General features: G+C 40.2%; 1 long non-coding RNA gene across 1 annotated transcript; it reads left to right on the plus strand.

Annotated features, from left to right (window-relative positions):
* The first annotated feature begins 10,440 nt into the window (after positions 1-10,440).
* On the plus strand, positions 10,441-13,105 carry LOC311432799. The gene is made up of 2 exons (XR_014690339.1): positions 10,441-10,557; positions 12,375-13,105. It is a non-coding gene; the product is annotated as an uncharacterized lncRNA (long non-coding RNA).

The following is a 13,105-nucleotide window of genomic DNA, read 5'->3' on the forward strand; positions in this document are numbered from 1 at the left end:
TGGCTTTGCTCTTTAAGCCAGTCTGCTATCTGGAAAAACTCACAAGTCCAGACCAGTGAGTTGGTGCTGGCAGGTGAACGCTGTGTAGCTGAGTCATCTCAGTATATCAGTGTGATGTTTATTGAGCCGAAGCAACAAACAGTGGGAAGACTGTGGCTTCAGGCTCGGGACTCAAAGTTCACCACACATTGCATTTTGAGAACACTCAGAGCTTCGTCATTAACAGATTTCTGTCAAACTAAGGGGGAGAGGGATCTCAAAAAGATCAATTGCTTCTGAAAGCAAACGTATTAGTAGCTGCAAGAAGGAAACAATCTGGCATTCCACCATGCTGTTAGAGCAGCCCCTTAGAAATTAATCTCTCTCTTCAAATTTTAAGATCTGATGACCTGAACTATCCTGGGAAAACTTGGAAATGGAGGCTTAGAGAAACCTGATGATCTTTAGACAGTGTACCAGTGCAGGTAGCAGGAAAGAGTGTTTGAGATTTTGCCAAATTAAAAGAAAAAACACTACAGATATTTCCCCATCCACATACTCTCATATAACTCAGGAACCATGGGGAAAAGATTTTGTGCCAACATATACTGAAGGAAGAGAAAAGGTATTTAGCTAATAATGTTGTCAAAAGAAAACTTATACCTAAGTGGTTAGTTTTGTTTTAACTGCATGGCTTGTTTTATCTTGTAAATGATTTTGCCTTATTTGTTGACACCTTGGTTCCTTTTGTAAATCTGAGCCAGATACTAGGTGCTAATATACCAAAAGGAAAACCTCATTTGTCAAAGCATGTATCCAGAGAAGGAAGATGGAGATTGACATACCGGAACAGATCTTGAGTTGGATTATAGGATTTGAAGGTGGCAAATGAAGGAGGAATAGAAAAACTGGTATCACAGAATGCATATATAGTCACCAGTCATGAACATCTAAATACAAACATGTCCAGCTTCAGAGCAAAGAAGGACATATATTTTTGCCATGCTGGGCTTGCCTGTCTGATGAATTAAGCCAGAATGTGATTATGAAGAGTGCTGGTTACCTCTATGGGCACCCTTAGCTAACAGGTAACATTATCTGCTCTGTTTTCCATTCCAAGTGGATTCTTACTGTGTCATTTGTCTGGCTTTATGAATGTTTTGGGTTGTATAAGCAACCTGAACCAGGTAGGATCAAACTCCTTACTTTCAGATGGCTGTGGCTGAGAGTATGCTCCGTAACTCTGTATGGTAACTACCAAACCTCTGCACTGGAAATGTGCATCCCATCTCCTTCACAGTAACTCCCACTAAGAGGCAGACAATGGTGAGTGTATGAGATGCTGGAAGGCTGTGAACCGAGAAATGACTGTTTCATTTAGTCATTCCTGCCCTCACCTTTTTGGCCTTGAATTCCTTCCTAACATAGTCTCTGTGGCATCAAGAGGCTTCCTTCAATGATTCAGACCCTTCAAGACACTTTGGTCTAGTGCCTTCTGAAAAAATCAGTCGTAGCACCCAACCATTTGATAAGAAGGAATTCATTGTTCCCAGAATCAACATTTCCAGTTAACACCAATACTCCAAAAGGGACAGCACATACTTTACCGAAAGCTAAGGAAACTGGAACTGAAACAAGACAAGCTTTAGCCAGTAAGACTTTCTGGCTAACAGGTTTTTCTTTTTTGTCTCTACTAATTTGCTTTCTACTCTGTAATTGAAGGTCACTGGTTAAGGAAAATGGTCCCGTTAGCTCATGAGGAGCGGCTGTAATTTCATTGCTTTCAGTCTGACTTCATTGTGTATATTTGGGTGCACCAATTTTCCCTCCTTCTGGTTTTCCACATACACAAGGATGTCAGGCCAGCAACGATGCCATGCTCGGCCTTCAGTGAATTTTGCATGGACATCTGATTTTTTTTTTTTACTTCAAACTCTGAAGCTGAATCCCTCAGACACTAGGTTCTTTCAAATGTGAACCAGTTGTCGACTTGTGCAGCGGATTGCTGTCCTCTCCCCCTTCCACCCAGAAAGGTCGGTAGAGGCAGTTGTCTTCTATGAGAAGAAGCTGGCTGCTCCCTGGCCCGGGACCTTGGCTGCTTCTTGCAGCAGTAAACTTCTACAGGATATCAGCAACTTTGAATGCTGAAGCATCTGAAGTACCAATGAGGTAAGAGACTGGAATCTCAAGTGTTGTGTTTTACTGAGGTTTGACAGAAAAAGCACCGCGAGGAAGTACAGCCATTTAAGGAAATGAACCAAAATAAGAATACTAGGTATAAAGCTCATGTTTTCCAGCTGCAAATACCAGGCAACCTGTACGTCAGTCTTGTGACGTACGCAGATAACGTTACAAATCCAGTAATTCAGACACAGTGTTCCATTTGCCCGTATTTATAAAATGGCCTTCCAGTGCCATGTTCCTTTGAACTCCAACAGCCTCTCCTTTTCCTGCCGAATTGAGCTAAAGCTTCCTGTCCACACCTTTGAGAAATACATGGTCCTTTCCCTTTATAATTATATTCTTGCTTCGTTTCATGTGGCTTCCATTTCCTTCACTATGCCACTGAGGCCAGCCTCAGCTTGTGCATTTTCTCGCAGCCATCTCTATCTTCATCAGTGCCATCCCCCGCTCACATCATCCCCCTTGATTGAAGTTTGAAGACTCTTTCTAGTCTATCCACCCTCTCTGGGAGCAAGCCACTGCCTGTGAGAGATATCTGAAGGGCAGGCCAAGCTAGTATAAACAAAGATTATTTTTTTTTAAATGTCTGTAATATATGTGTGTATACATATTACAAAAATTGAATGCACTTCTCTGCCTACTACATGCTGCACTCTTAAAAAAAGTTTTAAAATTTCTTAAGAAAGTATGCTGTCATCCTCTGACTTTGTGCAGCACACCACCCACAAAAAGCCCTACTTATGACTACTCACAGAAACAATCACAATAAAGAGAGAAGATCAGTAACAAAGACCCAGTGTTTCTTCCCCAAAATGCCTATCAGAATTAATTTGAAATTCATCCTACTATGTCCTCACTGCAGCTTCTGGCTTCAAGGAAAGTGCAGTGGTGTAAGCCAAGAAAAAAGGAGGGACCTTCGTGAAGTAACACAAAAGGAATATGCAATTTGTGGAAGATGGCAAAAGTCACTCGGAAAGCTTGCCATGTCCCTGCAGAAATAGTACACACTCATATAGTAAAGCACCTTTTAGGTACTTTTGCTTGTGGCCAAACTTCAAGCATAATAAAGCTTTTGTCCTTTTCTTGGCAAGGAAGTTTCAAAACCAGAAAATGCAGGAGGGAGAAAATGGAAGGAATTTCAGCCTCCTCAGGAGATGCATTCCAGCCAGCGTGGATGGCGCTACATCCTCCCTGGATGCTCCAGCACATTCCTCTGCTGCCTCTGACCGGACATTTTCTTTTGTTTAGATTTTGTTTTGTTTAGCCTTGCAAAATAATTTTTACCTCTGAGACAATATGGGGTGCATTGAACAGCCCTTGTCTCCCAGCACCAAAATTTCCCAGGATTTAATATTTGTATCACATGCTGCACTTTACTCACTGTGTTAGCAGAACTATTAATTATTGTTATTAATTTCTGTTATTCAGTGCTGCAAAGTGAGCTAAATTAAGCTTTGATGGAAGCGAAATTAACTGTCAACTTCATGCATATTTAATGCCCGTCACCATATGCACAGCAGGGTGGTACCTGGCACAACAGCTCTGATTCCAGCATGCCAGCCAACGGGGACCTGGGCTTCAGACAAGGGTGCCTAAAGAGATTGACCAGAGACAAATGACTGTTGGCCACAAGGAAATGCTGTTGATTTAAAGATTTCGCATCTACCACACTGTGCCTCCGTTATTACCGACTATGTGAATTTTAACCATTGGACATCTCTGTGTGTATGTGTGCGTGCAGGATGTACTTCTTCCTTCAATTCACCTTCATTCACTTCTCTAAGAAGTTATAAGCTTCCCTCTTAAGCTCTTTTCCTAAGCTTGTCTGCTCCTAGTGCTTGTGGGGTTTTGCCTTTGGTGCTACCTACTCCCCCTCAACTTCCTAGCCTCCACTTTTCTTTTTTCATGGGGACCTTCATGTACCATCATATTTCTAAAGATACAAGAATTCTGCTATCAGAGTAGGGAAATACAGCTTTGTATTGTGAGACAGCTTCACATATTACCACATCCTTTTGAATGAGCACTCAAGAATGTCCCTAAGAAGAGAAACGTTAAGGAAGCAACCCACAGGCGATGGTGGTGGGCCATGGACCATGTTTGTCTCAGTGAGCAATAAATCAAAGGCTCCTTCCTCAGAGCTGCAAGTAAGAAGCAGATTTTTTTAAAACTATTTTATTTTGTTTTAATTTTAATCAGGAGAACTTGTTTGATAAAGCCAAGTATTGCAGGTGATCCTGCCCACTGGATCTTTCATGGGATTTTGTTCTATGTGTTCTGTAGTTGTGAGCTTAACTCTGGGAGCCAGGAACATGTCTCCTTTGCTGGGTCTGCTCTTGGACTGGCTTTGAGGCAAGAAAGAGCCCTGAGAACTGAAAAATGAAAAGAGGGGAGGTGGATGTTCAACCTATTAAAAAGGATTAACACAGCAGAGATGAGCAGACTTCTTCCTGTGTATCAGTAGATAATGCAAAGAAAGAATAATAATTTCAAAGTGCCCTTACAACTAAAGAATTCGATGCTGCTTCTTTAAATTGTTGATGTGGGCTGCACAAGGAAAGCTAACAGTCTTCTGATTTGTTGTGAGAACTTGTCCCTAAAATGTAAAAGCATTTCTTATCAGAGAAAGCCTTTCCCTTCTATGCCTCTGCCATCTTTTTCACATTGCTATAAAAAGGCTAACAGTGAATGTCAATGAAAATGAAGGCAATGTGGAAATACATAGAAACTGCTGCTCTGTTTTTTTTTTGTGTGTGTTTTTTTTTTTTCTTTTTTTTTTTTTTTTCCCCATGAATTCTTTTAAATAATTTTGATCTGCATCCAGAGCAGTTGATGGAGGCACAAAACAGTGCATGTGGAACAGCAGGCAAGAGTGTGGAGTGAATACTAATGCACTCGAGCACCCTCCCCCAAGCTCTCTAAGCCTGAAAAATCCTTTTGCAGCATAACTACCAGTTCCTGTAGGGCTGGCTTATATCCTCATGGAGAAAAGTCCTTTAGCATTTAATAGAAAATGATTATCTTTTCATACACTTTTTGAGCTGTTTGAATTTAACGCAAAATTATATCCTTGCCATATAGTAGTTAAAGAAAAAGAAAAAAGAAAAAAAAAAAAAAGAAGAAGAAAAAAAACCACTATCAGGAATAAATTCTGAAGGGTTTTTAGGGTGGATTTTGCAGAAGAATAATATGTTTTTGTAGGACCTGCCTGAATACCTCTTGTTAAATACAATGGGATTTATTTTTTTTTCACAATGGTAGCATCTAAAGCTAAATAGATTTTTACAGGTAAATTTACCAAGGCAAATTTTGGCATTTTCTTTGAAGAGGAGAACAGAAAGGGCCCACCTGTGAAAAACAGAAAAAAAAAAAAAGAGAAAATATAGAACTGACTTGTTTTTCCCCAAAAGATAATATCAGTTCTGGAAGCCCAAACACATACGTTGCTTAAACACATTCTACACCAAGTGCCACAGAGGGCCTTTATCTATTTTTCTGATCTCAAAGGCCTAATTGCGGTGTGACCTGCAAACCAGAGATGCCAGCTGAAGCTGCTGAGGCACACAGGGCATAATTTAGGGCCAACCTGGTATCAGAGTGTTTCATTTCAGTAAACCATTATGTCTGTGAAAAGGATCATATGATGTGTGGCCTTTGATAGCAGAAGGCTGCAATCAGTGACATCCCCTTTCTGCTCCCTCACCCCCATATTTCTCTGAAATGCAGTTTCATTTTTCCACCCATTCCACACATTAAATGATTTTGTATGTTCAACAAGAATGAAAATATGCTCAGGTAGCAACATAAAAGGACAGATGTAAAATTTCAGCATAAACACACATTGGGTACCTCTCTTCTGCTTAGACTTTAGCAACTCTGAGGACAAAGTGGCCACTGTTCCTGCTCACAAGCAGAGTTTGAAGTTGCAGAGGGATGAAAAGCATCACAGTTCCATAACTAAATGCAGCAACTTTACTATTTATAAGCCTTGCATGTGGGTGGCTTGGGCTGTTTGCAAATGTTTGCTGCACTGAATGGTCAGCCTCGTGCCTACAGTGCCTGGAACTGCCAAGGGACTGGGAGCATGGATGTAAAAGGAGAAGGAAGAAACTGCGCATTACTTCCCCAAGGCCACTTCTCCAGAAAAGGACGGGTGGCACAATGTACAATTGAAAGAGCTGACTTCAGTTCTCTGCTTTGGCACCAGCTCTCTGCATACTCCAAGCAAGACATTTAAAGTGATGTCCAAGTTATTTTGGCTCAGCAAACAGAGATGGGATCTGAGCATCCTGAAAGATCAAGCCTGACATTAATTTTTGCCTTTTTTTTTTTTTTTTTTTTTTTCCCGTTTTTATTCTATTTTGGGTAAAAAGCCATAAACTAGGATTACTAACAGATTAATACCTCAAATTGGGATGTAGTTGGATTCGGCAGTGAGAAGAGCTATATAATTACCTTGGGTAGGTAACTAAGAAGTTGTGCTGACAGGCCTTGGCATTTAGTGCGCTGACTGTGACAATGGAAAGATTTATTCAAAACTACTGCGTCAATTAGAGTCTGTATTTTATTTCACTGCAATATGCTCCTTGGTGTTTTGCTTTGTAGCTTATTTAGCAGAATGAGCTCCCTGTTGAATATATCAGCTGACTGTTAAAATTAGTCAAATCCATGGCCTTCCACAACTGCCGAGAAAGCAGAAAGGCCATGCAGACAGAAGTATGGTGAAGGAGATTCATCAGCCAGCCTGGCAACAGCAAAAGCAGACGGTGCTGGTTAGGACAAGAGGAAATGGCTTCAAGTTGTGCCAGGGGAGGTTTAGGTTGGAAATGAGGAGACATTTCTTCTCAGAAAGAGCAGTCAGGCATTGGGACGGATTGCCCAGGGAGGTGGTGGAGTCACCATCCCTGGGGGTGTTCAAGGAAAGGTTGGACGTGGTGCTTGGGGACATGGTTTAGTGGGTGACATTTCTGGTAGGGGGATGGTTGGACCAGATGATCTTGGAGAGCTTTTCCACCCTTAATGATTCTGTGATTCTGTGATCTCTCTCTCCTCTCCCTGCTACTGGGTAGGGGCTGCATTCAGCCTGAGGGCAGAGAGAATCCGGCTGCTTGAAGCACAACCCAGGTCAAGGACCTCTGTGCACTTCTCAGTGGATTTCCACTGCCCAAGAGTGGAGATCTGTTTTTCTCCTCTCCATGGATCTCCACATTTTCAAGCAACCCTGCTGTATTTCCCTCATTCTTCCTCATCAACCTTACCCCACCTTCCATCCAAAAAGAAAGGAGCATGAAGCTATTCTGTTGCTTGCTGCTACGACTTTTTTTGTTTTCTTTGTGTATGATCATTTCTTTTGGGGCCTGTCTTGGCTATTTCCATCTTATACTTCTGCTTTACAATACTCACAACAGGGCTGTGGCCTCTTGAATATCACCTGAATAAATAGGATGGCCAAGCATGGGGCACCAGCATCCCACACACCAGTGAAGAGTGGCAGGCTCTGTCTCAGGCATCAAATCAAAACTTAGGTGAGATTCAGGTAATGAGCGGGTCCCACACACACCATCTAGTTTCATTGTATGAAAAGCCCTTGTTCCTGAGATATGTAAGGACATGCTTAATGCTAAGTGTGTGAGTAGGCCCTCTGATTTGGATAGTACCTTTCTAAACCAAAGCTTCAGTATTAAATAGAACAGCAGACAAAAAAACTCTTAAAACCCAGTGGAAAAAGTGCTAATTCAAACCCTATGTAAAATGTGGGCTAACCTGAACCAGCTACATTATTTCTCAAAAAAATATACAGCTGTCTGGGCAGAGCTCATTTGTTATTGAATTCATTTTTATACTGCAAGTTACGGGAAATTAAATAATACCTCACATTTTTCTTTGTTATGGTAGCAATGTGAAAATATTTCAGACTAACAGATGCTAACACCCTTTAGTAGTTTTGAAAATGTAACTGGCAAATTAACATTCCTTATGATGGTTCCAATTAAAAATAATGGATAAGCATAACTTCTTTCTCCCCGAAACAATGGGAAAACATTTTAAGTAATGTCATATCAATGAAAGAAAATGAAAATTAAATGTAAAAATAGATGGATTTCTCATCAAATAACCTTGTCTTTTACTGTCATCCCTCCTGGAGATCTTTTGCTTTCTCACATTCTGGATGGTTGCTTTGGGCATGTAAGTCTTTCTGAATCGTGTATGTTTGCCCACCATTGCATTTGTCCCAATGACTTTTCTGTGAAACCACGGTTGTCTCCCTACGGGTATTCACAGTGAAAACTTTGTGCATCATTTTAAGGGTGTTGAAATAACTGAAACACAGTGAATAAGAGACATACAGGAATTTCCCTCAGCAGCAGCAGATGAAGTAAACAAACAAGAAAAAACAATTTCATCACAAACCCATGGAGGTCAGAGTTGGGTTACCATGTCAAGCAGTATAGAAAGAAGAGCTTGGTTTCCATGCTCATTAAGTGCTCCTCTCTGCTGAAACTGCAAGCAGGAATGCTAATTAGCACTTGCCACTGTACATTGGACTGACACAGTGAGATGTCTAAATATTCATCTGGCTAAAAATCTGCTGTTCCTTGTGACCTAACTTGTTTCTGAAGCACTGATTTGGAGGCAAACAATTCTGTTTCCCCTTTTCAAAATCTCTCTTCTTCTGAAGTTGTTCTAATTTGGCAAAAAATGCACATTTGCAAAAAAAAAAAAAAAAAAAAAAAAAAAAAAAAAGTGCTTTAAAAAAAACCAATCATTTATTCCTGCAATAATGTACTGCATGTTGTTCAAAGGATCAGATAACAGATGTAAAATTTTGCACTGAAACTGTTGTATTGGCTTTGTACAACTAGAAAGAACTGCCAGATTAATGGACTTCAGAGCCAGAGGGATCATCTTGCTTAGCAAATCTGATGTCATGGGTAAAACAGGCAGTACATAGAGAAGATCACAAGGAAATACATCCCATTTTGATTGTAAAATTAATCCTTGAAATCTTAAGGAGTTGTTCTATCCATTAATTACTAACAGTGTAAAAAATGTGTGGCTTATTTTGTCTGCATATACAAAGCGTCAACTGCAGTTGACGCAGAACACCACCCTGCTACCTCAGTATTGAACCCAGCAGCTTTTGTCCACTTTTTCCAGAGAGACATCTAGTCTGTATTCAGAGACATCAAGAAATGGAGAATACACCAGTATTCTTGGTATTTTGTTCCAATGGTTAACCACCACCAAAATTATTTCCTGACTGCTTATTTTCAGTATCTCCTGATTTAAATTATGCAGACAGTTCTTCCTGATGTCATTTTGAACAACTAAAGCCTCCATCCAACACCTCTTTAAATCAAGGGAAACATTCCTATTGATTACAAAGGATATCGAACCAAGCTCTGAATTATATATAATACATCTCTGTGGTTTATGAGATGAATGCTAAGGAAAGTATCTCAAATTTCCAGCAGAAAGACAGTATGAATGATAGAGAGAATGCTGCCCTCTCATGGTTTTATGGATGAAAGTGTTCTCATAATATATTAAAAACACACAAAAAAATAATATTTTTAGGCAGCTACATGCTGATCTGCTCTCTTTTATGTATTTCACTGAACGGCAAGCATGTAACAGGCAGAACTCCTGTCATAATAAATGATAAAAAAGCACTGAAACCACAGCCCATTAATGGTGGTATTGGAGGTAATAAAGCACAAGAAGAAAGAGTGATACAAGAGACAAGTCTAGGATTACTGTTTTCCAAACTTCTTTGTAAGCTGAAGCTGGCTGGAATGCAGCTGGATACTCATTTTGTTCCCAATGCCCGAAACCAAGAAACCTCCCACATTCCCATGATGAAGACTCATCTGTTCTCCAGGTGAACTGTTTCAACACACTGTGCTTTCCCTACTGGAGAAGTCCTAGATGCCACTGCACAGGAGGTACAGGGAGAGCTCTTCTAGTTTAAGAGCGTGTCAGTTCAGGAGCCCGCACCTAAATTACTGGAATATTTTTCCCCTTCAAATAAGTAATCTTCTGTACATGCATAAAGGAACAGTCATATGTATAAAGTCACTGCACGAAAATCCGGGCATCCAACGTGTCTCTGGTAGCTGTTGAACAGTATTCAACATTTCCAGCATACCCAACATACCCAATGCATGCAAGATCCAGGGCGGCTACAGAACTAACCACAAGACCAGGGCTGCCGCTGACCTTCCCTGCCCTCCGTGTGCACTCACTACCCAGTTGATAATTTGACCTTTATTGTTTCCATGACCAGTTGAAATTTCACAATGAAAATCATGACATCAAAGGAGAAGCCCCCGTGCAGTGATCTCCCTGGAAAAGGATTTCTGCAGCATATTCAAAGAAGCCCTCTATTTTTTGGTAAGAACCATGTATAATAGAGTATAACCTCAAACCATGAATTCAGTCATGTCCCACATACTGCAGAATCCTGCACATGTGCAAAACCATGAAAGAAACCACATCAAGATGTGTAGACCATTGAATACTTTACGAAAACATCACCCACATTTATCTATCACTTCCTTACTAGAAATAACCAAATTCTGTCTTGACTAACTACTAAGCTATGTAGAAATGGGAAAAAATGCGTAAAATAACTACTTTAGAAGTAAACAGTTCATACGCCAGAGTAGACCGTTAGGTGATGTAGCTTTATCTTCTGCATAACACAAGTCATTGGATTTCATCTAATTACTGCCAATAAGTTGTGTTTGACTATAACAGGAAAGCACTGGTGTGAAAATTTCAAGAATTTCAAGAATTTGGATCTTCCTATAGCAGCTTGTGAAGGTTAAATCTCTCTCATTCTTAAGTGTTTGAGTGTTTTTTCTTCACTTCTCACTGGAGGTTATCTGTCTATCTTTCTGTTACCATTTCATGGCCTTATTGACAAGAGATATCTCTGAATTTTACAGATGGATTACCCCAACAGGTGTTAGTCAAAGGAAGCTTTCCAAAAAATAATGGCTTTGTCTCCACAATGGGAATCAAGACATTTTACTGTAAAATAAGATTCTGTTCTAATGTAGGGAGGTAAACTCAATAAGTTATTGCACTGAAAGAGGAACTTCACCCTCAACGCATTGCTAATGATATGACATTCATTTTCTTAAGGCAGGACTGAGAAGTTTTCAGTCAGGTTAGACTTAAAAGTGAGCCTAAAAAATGTTTAAGATACCAAACATAAATACACAACATATTTCAAAGTACTTTATTTTGCAATAGGTTGTAACCCTGTAAGGGACTGAATGGCAGAAGAGTAATTCTGGTTTCCAGTTGGCCTCAGGGAGGAAAACCTTCTATCTCAGTCAACAAGGTGTTTCACTCTGAGCTCAGACTGGGTTTTACTATTCTTCAGTGTCCTACTGAGACTGAGAGTCCAGGCTGCCCCAGATCTCTGTCGTTCCCTGGTGCTAATGTTGTACATTAGGCTAAGCAATTTTAAAATGTCAAAATAAAGGTAGAGTAAAAATAAATGGTAAATATTTTTTCTCCTCCACTAACAGTTTTGTGGGCTTCAGGAGTCAACACACACAAAATCATATTCAAAAGACCATTTAAAGATATATCCCTGTGTCCCTTCCCAAAGCAATGACATCAGAAAAAAAATAAATCTGTATAGACTAAAAAAGCATGCTATATTGACCAAGAGAGTGTAATTACCTGTTTGATGCATGTCTACACAAGAAGATTCACACTGGCTATGCAACCTTACCTCTTTAATCCTTCTCAAAAGACCCAGATGTAATAGGTGTCTGGTAAAGCTATCAGGTAAGGACTGCTTTGGGGAAGATCACAGACATCAAATTTCTGTTCTGTGAAGATATCTGATGGTGGCAAACAGAAAGAGATACACCTGTAGAAAATGTACAGATCCAAAGGGAAATCTTCACAGATTTTCATCTTTTCTGATCCATATAATGGTGTATGAAGCTAGTGACTCATTCAGACACAGCTTACTAACAAGGCTATCTTGTTACCCATGTACTCTGGGTTGAAATTATAAATGTTTTCTTAATAGAGGGTTACACTGAAATATGACCAGTTTGCATTTTTCATACTACATTGGAAATGCATATAAGCAATGATGCAAGTTACATTATGTTTGCCAGAAACTACCCTGGCATTTTGATTCACCCAATCTGCTGGTAAATGTTCTTTCTTCCTCTCCGCAGATATGCTAAATGCAGCATGGCACATTTTATATATCTGGGCTTGGAAAGCATTTAATTCTGCATCATGCATCTTCAGCATCTGAACCAGAAATATACCTTGCCAAATATCTTTATTTATGCCAGTGACTAAACCTAATGTTATGGAGAGCAACTTCAGAAGACAGTGCTATCTTCGCAAACGATATGCAAGCTCTGCAGTCTGAAGCTCTAAAGAAGTGGCTTACGGGCAATATTACAGACTCTCCAACTATATCATTACATGCAGCCAGGGAAGACTACAACCACTGAAACCCAAGCTGACAGGGAAAACAAATGATGTTGCTCCACCAGGCACTTCTAGTCAGTATCGTCGCAGGCTATTTGGTTCTGTTGCTCTAGAATATGCAGAGCTTCCCTGAAAGGAGTTGACAGGAGGATGCCATAGAGCTATCCACAACTGTACAGTAACATAAACTTTGAGCTAAAAGGATCAAACCATGGGAAATGTCGTATCTTTGGGTGCACTGATCCCCACTTTTGCCTCAGTTGACCACAGCAAAGTGTCTGGGAGCATATGGTAGAGACTGCATGCCTGTGGTACTAGACTCAGGTGTTCTCACCTATTTTAGAGTTGCTGCTCTCTTCTCTGTGGAAATCTGTTTACTAGACTTTCAGAAACAAAAATAGCCATAGAGCTAAAACACCTCCCAAGCTGTGAGATTCTACAAAATAAAGACTCACTGTCTCCTTTA

Source organism: Aythya ferina, assembly GCF_964211825.1.
Source record: "Aythya ferina genome assembly, chromosome: 2".
Classification (NCBI taxonomy): Eukaryota; Metazoa; Chordata; class Aves; order Anseriformes; family Anatidae; genus Aythya; species Aythya ferina.